The sequence below is a fragment of the Protopterus annectens genome, chromosome 2.part0 (assembly GCF_019279795.1).
Source record: "Protopterus annectens isolate FY-2018-M chromosome 2.part0, PAN1.0, whole genome shotgun sequence".
Lineage (NCBI taxonomy): Eukaryota > Metazoa > Chordata > Ceratodontiformes > Protopteridae > Protopterus > Protopterus annectens.
The window spans coordinates 888,579,762-888,594,078 of NC_056728.1; the positions used below are offsets into that span (position 1 = coordinate 888,579,762).

Consider the following 14,317-nt stretch of genomic DNA (forward strand, 5'->3'; position numbering starts at 1 on the left):
CACAGTCAGATGCATGCTCATAATGCTGCAGTAGTGCAGTCAGATGCCTGCCCATAATCTCAGGTGCTGCCGTAGCACAGTCAGATGCATGCTCATAATGTCAGATGCTGCAGTAGCACAGTCAGATGTATGTCCATAATGTCAGGTGCTGCAGTAGCACAGTCCGCTGCATGCCCATAATGTCAGGTGCTGCAGTAGCACAGTCAGATGGTGTACTATAAAAATGTCATGCTTGTACTATAAAGCTACTGAACTGTAAAAACATCCTGCCAACAGTGTGATCTGCAGTGGCATAAGATTGTCAGCTAGTACATCTCTGCAGGCAAGAATCGTTGTTTCTGTTTAGCCACACCTAGCTCTTCATGACTTTAAGGACTTTAGTGCGCCAAGTCATTCTGTCAAAACACATTTCTTTTACTTCTTACAAATTCATATTCATTGCTGCAGTAATGCTGTCAATCTATTTTAGCCTCTGTCTTCCTCTTCTTCTTCTGCCTTCAATCATCCCAGCATCATTGCTTTCTCTAGTGAATCCTGTTTTCACATCATGTGGACAAAGTATGTGAGTTTTAGATTTGCTATTAGGCTTTTCACTGAACAGTCTGGTTTTTAAATCCTTAATTAGTGATTAATTTGATTTTTCCTCTGTGTGTGTAAGTGTTTCGATTCCTTTATGTCTAGTTAATCAAACAGAATGGGGTACTTAGCTTTTTTGATGACTTCGGTATCGTAGAATACAGGAGCTGACCGACCGGCACTTGCGAACTGCTTCTGCTTCGGGCACCGCGAGGCAAGAAAGACTGGAGAAAATGGCGTCGGCTGATGCTTATGTACTCCAGCCGCTCTGACGTCAGAGAGAAATGCGACATCAGCCGACGTCGGACCCAGACTTTGGAATCCGGCTGACCGAGGGCTGCCTGAGGCAGGACAACCCACATGTTATGACTGCAGTTGCATTCTTGAAGGACATCAGTCAGAAACTGGTAGTAGAAGTATGACTTGAAAATATCCTATAACAAAAAATAAGTACTTATTTTGAAATAGTATTAATATTATACAGAATTATTATCTCTGTTAGGTATTCAGAAGTACTCCAAGCAGGGTAGACAGTCTATTTTTAGTCGAAAATCCTTTATTAAGCACACAGACAAGAGATCCAAACAAAATAAAAAATAAACAGAATGATGGTTTCATCTCAAACTTTCTAATATACCTGTTATCGGGTATGGGAGTGGTTTATTTAGTTGTAAAACAAAGTGTAATGGTATGTATGTTAACAAATTCAAATCCCTTCCCCCATCCTTATCAGTGTGGTACTTACTAAATGTCCTAATAATTTAAACCTTATGCACTTTAGATAAAATTAATAAAATTAATAATAATGTGGTGCTTCTTATTAAACAGATTATTATTAAACAAAGTCTGCGAATTTATCAGATATTGTAATACATGGTTGGAAATATATAGACATTAAACCATTTGGCAATCAAAGAATTATATATGGGCATCCAGAAAAAAATCCATTCGGTTCAGTAAATGTACATAGTTCATTCTGTTTTTGCGCATGTATGCAATTCTGTTATCATCCTGGAATTTTCCAAGGTTTTGCCTACTAGACAGGCATAAGAAATGAGAGTGAATAAGACAGAAGAACGAGTAGACAGCAATGGCCAACAAACAAGTTTTGCAAAGAAAATAACATCCATCAGGTTACTGCACCTATGATCAGATTAATGGAGAATAGAGGCGTTCAGAGGCTAACATCTCGACAATGGCCTTGGATAAGCATTATTTAGCATTGATGTTTGTAGCCATTGAAAACACTGGTTTATTCAGATTTGACAAATGTTACTAGGAAAACAAAATTTTTTGCAAACTTCCCCTGACCGCCTCTCACGATCATACTGACCCTGCTGCAACACAGCACTGGATGATGAAGGCGTAGGCTGGGTTATTTTGGCCTCAGGTGTGAGTAACACTCCAGTTAAAGCTGTAAAACTATAATATTTTAATGCTTTAGCATAAGCATGGCACACATTCAGACCAAGAGACTGTTTAACAACCACATCACCCTACTACGTATACCAGGAAAACAAATGTTTCTGGATATGCATGCTAACGCAGCAGGATATGCTGATTAGTTTTAGTCTACTTCCAATTCAAAGAGTGGGCAGTGCTTTGAGTGAAAACACAGATTTGTAGGATAAGAAACTACCCCTTACCCCCCAAAGCTGCAAAATCTTAGAGTTACTATTCTGAGAGTTGTGTGGGATTTCAGAGTAGAGTCCCATACGGGAGATATAGGGGACTTTGCCCCCATGCAAAAACGCTTGTTTTTCATTTTATGAATGTTGACATTGACCATTGTTGACTTGCTTCCTCCTGTGTTTATTTATTTATATATGTTTACAGAGGTAGTGCACTGACCAATATTGGCCAGTTTAGGTAATTGCCAGTTTGAATGTACATGGTTCAATGAGTTACTATCAATGCCTTCCATCACTGCCAGATGCCTAACTATTCAAAAAATAAGGCTCTTTCACTTTTACCAGGTGTAAATGGTCATTAAAAGGCTTACTGTTTAAAACCAGAAGAAATATGTCACTTAGGCATATATCTACTCAGTGTGAAATTTCTCATCCTGTGCTCCTGTCTTTCTGCTTAACTAAATTTTCTACATTTGACAAAAAAACATCTGCTGTTTTATTTGTCTAGTACAAGGGAATCCCATATTGCGGACTTCAATCTTCCTTTCTCTGTAATGCTTAATGGGAGGGTAGGTACAGCAATGTCAGTGGCACAACAGGTAACACACTTGCTTTTGCTGTAGGAAGCCATGGCTTCTATTCCCTCACATGGAAGATCAGTTGTTGGCACTTCAGTGCTGCATAAGTGGGTTGCTGCTCTCCTGAATGTGTAATCTTTGGGTGCTGACACTGCAATGCAAGGTAAGAGGAGTGCTGCACTCCTAAATGTGTCAGACGTTGGGTGCTGACACTGCAATGCAAGGTAAGAGGAGTGCTGCACTCCTAAATGTGTCAGACTTTGGGTGCTGACACTGCAATGCAAAGGTAAGAGGAGTGCTGCACTCCTAAATGTGTCAGACTTTGGGTGCTGACACTGCAATGCAAGGTAAGAGGAGTGCTGCACTCCTAAATGTGTCAGACTTTGGGTGCTGACACTGCAATGCAAGGTAAGAGGAGTGCTGCACTCCTAAATGTGTCAGACTTTGGGTGCTGACACTGCAATGCAAGGTAAGAGGAGTGCTGCACTCCTAAATGTGTCAGACTTTGGGTGCTGACACTGCAATGCAAGGTAAGAGGAGTGCTGCACTCCTAAATGTGTCAGACTTTGGGTGCTGACACTGCAATGCAAGGTAAGAGGAGTGCTGCACTCCTAAATGTGTCAGACTTTGGGTGCTGACACTGCAATGCAAGGTAAGAGGAGTGCTGCACTCCTAAATGTGTCAGACTTTGGGTGCTGACACTGCAATGCAAGGTAAGAGGAGTGCTGCACTCCTAAATGTGTCAGACTTTGGGTGCTGACACTGCAATGCAAGGTAAGAGGAGTGCTGCACTCCTAAATGTGTCAGACTTTGGGTGCTGACACTGCAATGCAAGGTAAGAGGAGTGCTGCACTCCTAAATGTGTCAGACTTTGGGTGCTGACACTGCAATGCAAGGTAAGAGGAGTGCTGCACTCCTAAATGTGTCAGACTTTGGGTGCTGACACTGCAATGCAAGGTAAGAGGAGTGCTGCACTCCTAAATGTGTCAGACTTTGGGTGCTGACACTGCAATGCAAGGTAAGAGGAGTGCTACACTCCTAAATGTGTCAGACTTTGGGTGCTGACACTGCAATGCAAGGTAAGAGGAGTGCTGCACTCCTAAATGTGTCAGACTTTGGAGTAGATGTTAAAATGAAGTCCATTTGCTTGAGTTGGAGGTAGGTCTGGTGGATGTAAAAGATCACATAGCACCTATTAAAAAGAGTAGGGGCATTTCTCCTAATGCCCTGGCCAAATTTCCCTGTAATGTAAATACTGCCACAGCTCTTCTGAAAAAGAGGCCACTTGCTTATTGGGACTAACCTAGTCAATAAAAGATAAGTAAATACAATAAAGGTTGCTAAACAACATTCTTCTTGCTGTTAACTGATTCCTTCCAATGGCAAACACAGTAAATATTAAGTCTGTAATATTTTGTAAACCACTTAAGAGTATCTCAGCAACCGCTCAAGTTACACACATACTATAAGGAGCATTTTGTTCACCCAGCTGACAGCTTTCATATGAGACTAAGCAATTTAGCCTCTGCTATTTCATTGCCAAGATATTTAGAAAAACATGAAATTTATAATATAATTCAATATTACATGAACAATTAATTTATCTTTACCTGCACTAGACAGAGGTCAAATATCAATACAATTGTGTTTCCATTGTGTAAGCTTCAAGATGAAATCATGTAATACTTTGTATGTAGAATGGTTTTGGATTATTAATGCATATTTGAACAAGCAGTATTTGAGACAGTACAGTTGTGCAAGTTGAATTTACCATAACAGTAAATGTTTCTATGATTACTGCTGCAGTAGCTTTAGCTATATGGGTTATATCCTGCCAAGGATGTGACATCCAGCCAGCTTTCTAAGTTTAGGGCATGTTCCACACACCCAAATTGTCAAGCAGCTTCAGCTGAGCTGACTAAAAGACAAGTTTGGGAGCAAAGCCCTTCGGAGCTTTCCTGCCAGCAGAGAGAGGGTGGCTGAGACCTGAACGTACAAGGTTAGGAATAGCAAAAAATAAATGTCCACACCCTGGCATAAAACAGAACTGACCAAAGGAAGGGATCAGCTACTGCAGCAGTGATCATTTGAATATCTACTGTTATGGAAAGTTCAACTTACACAACTGTACTATGTTCTTCATATTGATCACTGTTGTAGTAGCCTTAGCTATATGGATAGATTACTATACATAACTGTATTTGGGGGTGGAAGGAGAAAGGTCCAGGAACCCCAGGAGAATGGTCCTTGTAAACTATAATCAAGACCTAGACAAGGAATCCAGCTTTACAGTACTTTAAAGTATGTGTACATAACCAAGTAGCAGCTTCTAGAATACTTCTAGAATACAATCCTTTCCAAAACGCCATAGAAGAAGCCAAGGTCCTTGTAGAATGGGCCTTGACCATGCCTGGAATAGAGTTGTCATGGTGAGTACTACAAAAGGTAATAGCCCTAGACAACTATTTGCAAATAGTCTGTTTTGACACTGGTTGTCAGTTTTATTTTTTTTTAACTTCACAGGAAGTGAACAATTGATCTGAAGATCTGAAACATTTAGTTATGTCAAGATAGTACCTTAGTTGCCTACAGACATTCAAAGTATGGAGTATCCTTTTTCCCTTATTTTAAAGTTCAGGAAAAAAAAACAGAGAGGTGGATAGTTTGACTAAAAGTAAACTCGGATGCCACTTTCAGCATAAAAGGCGGATTATGTCTCAAAGAAACCATGTCTTGTAGAAAATGAGGTGCGGTTGACTTAAGAGTCTGCAACTCAGATACCCTTTTTGCAGAGGTCAGAGCAATCAATACAACTGTTTTCCATGTTAAGAACCCCAAGTCAGTCAAGTCAGATTAACTGGTTCAAACGGAGTGAGTGTTAGTTTCTCTAACACATAATTAAGATCCCAAGAAGGGGCCACCAGTTTACGTGGAGGTTTCTTATGCAAATCCTCTTTCAATAACATTTTGACATGTGACTTCCTTAAAAGAGGAGGATCCATGGGCAGACATGCTGAAATGGTCAATAAATTAATCTTGATAGAGGAATAAAAACGCCATAGGATAGTAGTAACTCACACAAATATTGTAAAATAAGAGAACAACTATCCCTGAATGGGTGCTGGTTATGTTGTTGGCACAAATTAGGAAACCTTTCCCATTTGCTAATATATGATTTCCTAGTAGCAGGCTTTCTTGCCTCCATTAGTTCCTGCTGCACATCCTCAGAAAACAGGTGCCTAAAAGGAATTAATACCCTATCATACAGGCAGTCTACTGAACATAACTGATGTTGGGATGTATCAGACACCCCTGTTATTATGTAAGTAGATCCATTCTGTGAAGAAGCTTGTGGTAATTGCCCCTGGCCATTTCCAAAAGAAATGATAACCACTATTGCCTGGACTAGAAACCGGTCACCACAATGATTTTGGGGGGATTCCTTCTAAATCTTTTGAAATACCCTGAATATTAGTAGAAAGGGTAGAAAGGCATACAGGAATATTGTCCAAAGAAAAGAAAAGACATTTATCTTCCATGCCTTGTTACATGGAGTTCTGAACAGAATTTTGCCAGTTGATTGTTCAGAGAGGAGGGAAAGCAGTCTACTTGAGGAACTCACTACAGATGGATTAAATCTTGTAAGAACTCCAGATCGAGTTTCCATTCATCAGGGTCTGCTATGGTCCTGCTAAGTTTGTCTGCCACACAATTTTGCACTGAAGGAATTTTCATGTTGAGTCATGCCAGGGGTATCATGAGAATCGTAGATGCCATGAGACCCAAAAGCCGGAAGTATTCTCTCACAGTGACTGAAGTCTGAGTGGAAAACTTTAGAAATAGATCTAAATAAAGATCTATTTCTTTTCTCCTGTGGAAGAAAAACTCTTTGAACTGAGGAGTCTAGTTGATATCTGAGGAACACAATCCTGTGTGAGGGAGTTAAGAAAGACTTTTGAATGTTCTCTTAAAATTCTAGCTTGTGCGAGAGATCTCTCACCCAAGACACAGATTCCTGACATTTTGAAAAAGACTCTGCAAGGATATACTATTCATCTAAATAAAGACAATTTTGGAAACCCTGTAGCCTGCAATGAGCTATAACTGGAGCTAGACACTTTGTGAACACTCTAGGTGCAGTGGATAGTGTAAAAGGTAAGGCAGAGAACTAATAATGTGATCCAGATGTACACAACCTTAAAAAATGCCTGAAGTCTGGATGAATAGGAATGTAATGTGTCTTTTAACTCTAGTGTTACCAGGAAACTTGAAAGAGGAAGAGCACTGATATTATTTTGATTTTGGGCACTATCACAAAAAGGTTTAAGAAAGAATGGTCCAGAAGTGGTCTCCAAGAATTTTCTTTCTTTGGGACTAGGAACATCCTTGGACAAAACCTCTTTCCTACCTGGAGAAAGAGAACTTGTTTTTTCACTCCTTGGGACAGCATGTGATAAAGAGCAGGTGGAAACAAACCAGACTGATTTGCAGGATGATGAATGACCTCCTGTAAAATGAAGAATGTCCTCCTATTGCCATCTGTAAGACTGATTGATGATTTTCAGAATCCATTTGTCTGAACTAATCTGTTGCAAATAAGAAAAATGAAGATTCAGACCTTCTGGCAGAGAAAGAGGGACAGAGTGGGAGGGGGTCACAAAGTCTCTTGAATAATCATTCAGACTTGTTGGAACATCCTTGGTTTTGGGAGGTTTGAGACTATTTTGGAAATTCCTTTCTATTTCTTCATTCTGAATTCTGTTGATTCGGCTTATTATGCTTTTTTGCCAAAATTGGATGAGAAGAAAGAAAATCCCATGGTAAATTTGTAAAATGATGTCTGAAAAACATTTCTCTGGACCAGCTTGCCCCTTTCATCACACTTTTTGATCACCTTTGCAGCAGAAGGGCCAAACACTAAATTTCTATCCATGGGAAAATGTAAAATCTCATTTTTAACATAATCTGGAAGGTTCTGAGAATGCAGCAAAGCAAACATCCTTAAAACCATTCCAGTGGTCATAACCTGGAAGAAGTATCAACAGACACATACATACACTGCAAACAATGAATAGAAGAAACTAAGTAATTTAAAGCAGATTTTTCTTCTCAAGAAGAAACTGTAGATGAAACATTCCTTATACTTTTACAATATGTCAGAATAAACTTTAACACACGAGACTGACAATTTAAAATTCTGGAATTTTTCCCACACCTATCAATAATTTTCCCATCCTTATTAGAAAGATAACGATTGGAATTAACTAAGTGCTTAGCAGCAGAAGATTCAACAAAGGCTATAGCTGCTATGTCAGGTGTGGGAATGGTGTATAAAAATTTTAAAAGACTGAGGAACTTTATACATCCTATCAGCCTTTTTAAGGACAGCTGGCTGACTATTAGGAAAACTGCAGACAGCAAGACACACATCCTCTAAAGCAGACAGGACAGAAGGAATGGGTGTAGGCTCTGAAAAATCCTTCTGTAACAACATATTTTTTCAGGGACTGAGAAACCTCAGTGTTGTCTCACTGAAAACACTGGGACATTCTAGCAATAGTCTCAGAGAAAGAGAAACTTCCAGATGGAGAATCAAAAAGAGAGTTCTCCTCTGAGTCTGAATCAGAAATCTAAGGACAAAACCCTGAATCCATTCCTGCATCTTCCTGTTCAGATTCAGATTCTTGAATTTCTTCAGCAAAGGATGCATCCCTCTTTCTTTTACTGGAAACTACTGCACAAGAAAGTTTAATAGCCCGATTCAAATGCTTTGCCAGTTCAGTAAATTACTCCTATCCAAAGAAATTGGAGGAGGAAAAACTGGGTCAGCCATGTTGCTATTGACAGTTGCTGCTTCCCCATGGATGAGCACAGTGGGATCAAAGGTAAAATAAATTAGTGATCTGAGGTACAACAAATGGCCACAGCAGAGTCATCCATCTGCAGCTGAGGCAAATTGCTAGTCTACTATGATGGCAAAGGCCGCTTAACTTTTTCTTTTTGTGGCTGCAAGATGGTCTGACCATGGAAGTGACAATCTGTTCCATGGTCAACCTAAAAATGGTGTATCTATCCTGGAGAAACAATCAACAATGTGAGTAAAACTACCAGTCCACAAAAGTTACTTTTTTGACAAACAAACCATAAAATGCCTTTTCAGTCACTGTGGTAGCCCCACAACATTAAAATAACACTACTTTTAAACTGACAGAAACATTGAGTGCTTTGTTTAAAAGTATGTTACAGTCTAGAGAGAATCCATTAAAACACAACACTCCTAGCTATAAAATATCTTTCCTGGAGAAAGTAATAAATCATCAGTAAAAAATAAGGAAATGGAAGTTTTCCCCCCAAATGGAACATATCCGCTCAGCTAAGGAAAGCACAAGCTAACCACTGATCCTCAAAATTCTCAGAGGAGTGTACTCGGTGGTGGTAATAAAGCTCTGAATTCCTTCACCCCGAAACTTGTCTTTTAGTCAACTCAGCTCAAATGTCTTCACAGTTTGACAGCATGGAAGGTGCCCTGAAGCTTTAGAAACTGACCAGCTGTTATATCCTTAGCAGGATATGACCCATATATGTAGGAGTGATCAATATGAAGAACATCTAGGGATGTCAGTATGATGCAACTGCTTGTATACAAGCAGCAACTCTGCCCCAGCCCAACACAGGTTCCAGCTGCATTTATTCAAAGGTTGTAATACATTTAGAAATGTAGACTGCTGATGCTGTCAGTTAGGCTTAGGACTGACCACATCCTAAGTGGAGACTTGTCTCAGTCCATACACTTCATGGCAAGCTACCACAAATTTCACAGAGTTTTACCTCTTTCATCACTGCAGTCAAAGAAATATGTTCTTCTTTTACTCCAGAACTACCTGATTTTGTTTTCTTTCGTTCTTCAGTATTACAGAGCTGATACTTTGTAGCTGAGTGCCATGATGTGTTGCCTCAGAAATGCCATTAATTCTGAACATGGCTGTCACCATTCTACTAAAAATACTTTAATGAAAGGAGAAGTGTCATTAGACTCAAATCTCTTAGCCCTTTACCATGCCATACTGGTAGTGACTTCAACGATCCACCCTTGTCTGTTACAGTCAGTGTCCTATGTCCCTTCTCTTTCCTTCATTTCATTAAATGGCCTTAATCTTACTACTTCCTGTCATCGAGCCTACATCAGCCAGCACAGGTGCCTGAAGCTGTTGGTGACTGGGGGGTGGAGGGTGAGAGGGGCACTTCGTGATCTAAAAAGTGCAATGTTTTATAATTGTTTAGTACCACAACATAGGTTCACTTAGAGGACATTTTAAGCTTAGCCAATTCCATTATGGTGCTTGAATTAACATTTTCTGATTGGTCTTACCTATCCCATGGCAGATAATTGTATATTATCTCTAGTGAAAATAACTGTGATCATACCATACATAATTTGAGGAGACCCATGTAAGAGATGCAGCATTTAGGAACTGCTTCTATCCATTAGTGACACAACAGGCAATCCCGGAGTACATTTTCTATTACCCATCCTTAGATCCAAGTTGCATTTGAATATGGATGGATGAGCTTTGTTGTATTTTTATGGATAGTCTGTTCTGGAACAGTGTTAGCCTGTGTGATATATATCCATCTCTCCACAACATTCAGTTTAGATACTTGGACTGAGAATTTCTGATGCCATTTGACTTGCTGATGTTCAGTAGGTCCATCTGTATTAGCTCAGAGGATGTCTTGTATGCCAGACATGTCACCTCTAAGCACTCTGTAGGACACTGAGTATAGTAATACATCTTTGAGGTGTTCCATGCAAGACCTATTGTTTAGGACTTGTATCCTTTTAGTAAGGTATCCCTGAAGATATTCCAATTGTTGCATGGGGCTGGACAGATACATGCTAAAGTGGGCATTATACAAAATGATTGACCTAATGAGAGCTTTGTAAAGGGGGACAACAACATCTCTAGATCTAGTCACAATCAATTTGTTTATAAGCTGTGCAATTCAGAAAGGCTTTCTTATGACTCTGGGCACATGTTGGTTTCTGTACACACAAGTTCCCAAATGCCAAACAATTGGGTCAGTTCCCAGAAGGCATTGTCATGATTTTGACACTAGTTATTACTTGAGACAAACATTCCTGCATGATGGTTAAGTCATTTAGGGATTCAATAACTGCTTCTAGCTTGCAGTCATCTCAAACTTAGCAGGCCAAAGCCATTTGGTATTTCCTTTTACTTTTGAGATGTATATGCTAAACAGAAAAAGTTTCAGCACCGAACCCTGGGGGACTCCATTGGTGACTGTTCTCTACCCCTGTTTTGACCTCCTGCATCCTGTGAGCAAGTTGGCAATCCAGCTAGTGATGCAAGTGTTTGTTCCTACATTATTCATCTTTTGTACTACACCTGAGTAGGGGATTGTGTCAAAAGGCTTGGCCAGGTCAAGGTAATGTGGTGTGAACTGTTTTACCTTCGTCCATTGCTTTCATAACAAGAGTAAAGCTTAAAATTTGCCCATGATTTTGAGCCTTTAACACTTTCCTCTGGGCTGTTTTCAAACACATTTTTAGGGCCATGTATACACATACATTATTTGATTCACCTTCCCGATTGTATTGAATTATATTCCTTGTACCAGGAATTGTTCCAGAACCAGTTGTTAGAATGCGTTTAAAATTTGTAGTTTTGAACAGTCTTCTAGTAAGCAATGAAACAAAATGTATGAACCAATAATGACAAAACTACCCATTTCAGAAAATTTCAACCATAAAAGGTCACTCAAACTTCTGTCATTACAATCCACCAATATCAGTAAATAAGCAAAATATTTGCAGAAGTAAGTCATCTAAATTATTCCACATTAAATGGATCATTAACTAATGAAGAGGTTGCTGCTAGGAAACAACTTTATATTTCATTGTTTCATCTACAAATAAAGTGGCTGTTGCCCTTGAAGAATAAATTGCCTATGTTACATTAAAATGATAAGCTAGTAATATTGCAATAAGGAATGGATGGCAAACTGATAACAGGTTCAAAGTTACTAGCTAACTCCTCCAAAGGAGGACATTCACAGTACTGCAGCATCCACTCCCTTTAAAGTACAACACAGTACAGTATTAATAATCCATCTGCATACTGCGGGAGTAGAACCCACAGCCTTTTGCATCAAAAGTAAGGCTACTACCTGTTGTGCAACTAACAATGCAAACAGACTTGGCATAAGCAGTACTAAATTTCTCTTGCCCTGAAGCTCTCAGCTCCTTGTCTTTTTATTTATTTATTTAACATTTGTTTACCAGGAAAGCCCGACTTGGAACAAAGCCAATGTTCAGCAGAGGCCCAGGGAGAAATGTTCCAGATACATGTCTTTGTAACATGGGAGGAAACCAGAGCACCCAAAGGAAACCCACACAAACACAGGGTGGACATACAGACTCCACACAGAAAGAACCCCAGCCAAGAATTGGACCAGAGAACCTCTTGCTGTGAGGCAACAACACTACCACTGCACCATCCACTTGACACAGCTAAATCTGTCAATTTCACAGCAGAAGTAGTCTGGAAAAAGCCAAAATTAATTTTTTTTGGGGGGGGGGGCAAAGGGCTAAAACCAGGGACACATTTTAAATATTACATGTATAATCTGAGAAAGTTGCTAAAATACGGTTTTGTGTTACCATGTGTTTCCAAAAAAGGAAGACTGAAGCTTAAAGCACTATCATTATTTAACGAATTCTGTTCTCACTGATTAATCTAGATGGTTGAGAGCTATGGACTCAACTCCCTGAATCAGATGTGGTGGTGAGGGTAGAGAATGCAGGCCCTTGTACCTAAGGTACAGGGTCTGAGCCGAATAAGTAAGTGAGGCATTTTACACACACACACACATACACACACACACACACACACACACACACACACACACACACACACACACACACACATACACACACACACACACTTCAAACTTTAGCAGCAAACCAAACTAGGTAAAACTGCTCATAAAACACTGGCAGCTATAAAGTAACATCTGTAAAGCAAATATTGCCCTTTTACAGCTCCTGTAAAGTAGAACAGTGTGGCACGTACACACATACTGCACAGTTAAGCATACATGGATCTACTCTGAAGTGCATCGAGTAACCAGAAAATGAGCAGTAAAAAAGCAAGCTGTACAAAGCAATGCTGTACTCTACAAACTAAGCCTGTAAATGTGGTGTAAAACTGAGCATGTCTTTGATGTAACACACTATGCATTAAGGCAGATTGGACTAATTTCAGCAAAGGTATTTTTTGAGAATTTAAAACCATACATGTGTTAACAGACCTCATTTATGTGCATGACATAGTAAATCTTAAAACAGCAGTAAAGTGCACTCCTTTCTCTTGGTATTAGGTTGTAAAGCATATTTTTGCAGTTAAGCAAAGAATATTTCATGAGAAAATACTCCAGCTGTACAATAAGTTATGTATTGTGTTAATATGCTTGAACTTCTATTCTAGGGTGTATTTAAATTACTGCTGTTTGACTGGGTATATTACATCTAATGCAATGAAATAGAGTCTATTGGTAAGAAATAGGACAATTATTAAAATATAGCGGGGCACTTCATAAATGAGCCAGGCATAGACACTTGGTAATACGTGCTGCACTAGGCCCTGACAGTGGCTTTACTTAAAGTCTCTATCATGTGAAAAAACTGTTACACAGTACATAAGAATGAAAACCACTTTCACTGACAAACCTCAAAAAACAAAAACACAGTGTTTGCAGTGAGGGTCCTGCACTTCACATATGAGGAGTTTCACCATCCATATCCCTTACGTAAACATACCTACTCTGAAAAGGAAATACCTTGCAAGTCAAAATTCCTGTTCCTGTATTACATTTGCAGCAAAAACTAAAAAAGTATGATGTGATTCTTATGCATCAATGAACAAATTCCTATCAAATTAAATTACAATTAAAAATGAAATTACTCAGAAAACATGAGGGTTTTCCAGTGAAAGCAGTTCTCACTTTATTAATTCAGTAATGGTGGTTTTGATGAAATGGGCTTCAACAAAAATGACATGGTGATGTGTTGTTAATACACTGCATCCAAAGTAAGAAAACAGCACAGGAATGTTGCTGTCATACACTGCAGCTACAGTGGGGTCTAGCAGTCATACTAGTAGTGTTGATAACAGTGGGGGTTGGGGATTCTTGCTACTATTGTGTGCAGGCTGTAGCGGATTGTCATCACAACTTGTAGGAAGTGATGTCATCCTTTACTATATGCTGTATGATTAGACAATACCTGGGACACTACTTATTAGGGAACATGCTGCAAACGGCCCTCTATTTCAGGGCCACCAGGAAACTTTTCCTTATCCTGCTTTTATGTGACCTCAGAGTTGGTATATATAATTAGAAGGGGTGTGGGGTGCATGGGGCTTCCCCTGCAAAAAATTAGTTTTATTATTTGATGTTTTTGATCATTATAGATTCACTCTGAAATGACTGCTCTTTTTTGTTCACTGTTTT

General features: G+C 39.4%; 1 protein-coding gene across 2 annotated transcripts in view; it reads right to left on the reverse strand.

The window, feature by feature from the left end:
- Positions 1-14,317, reverse strand: part of SLC4A4 (solute carrier family 4 member 4) — a 1,959,050-nt gene that overhangs the window by 252,624 nt on the left and 1,692,109 nt on the right. The window lies entirely within an intron of this gene.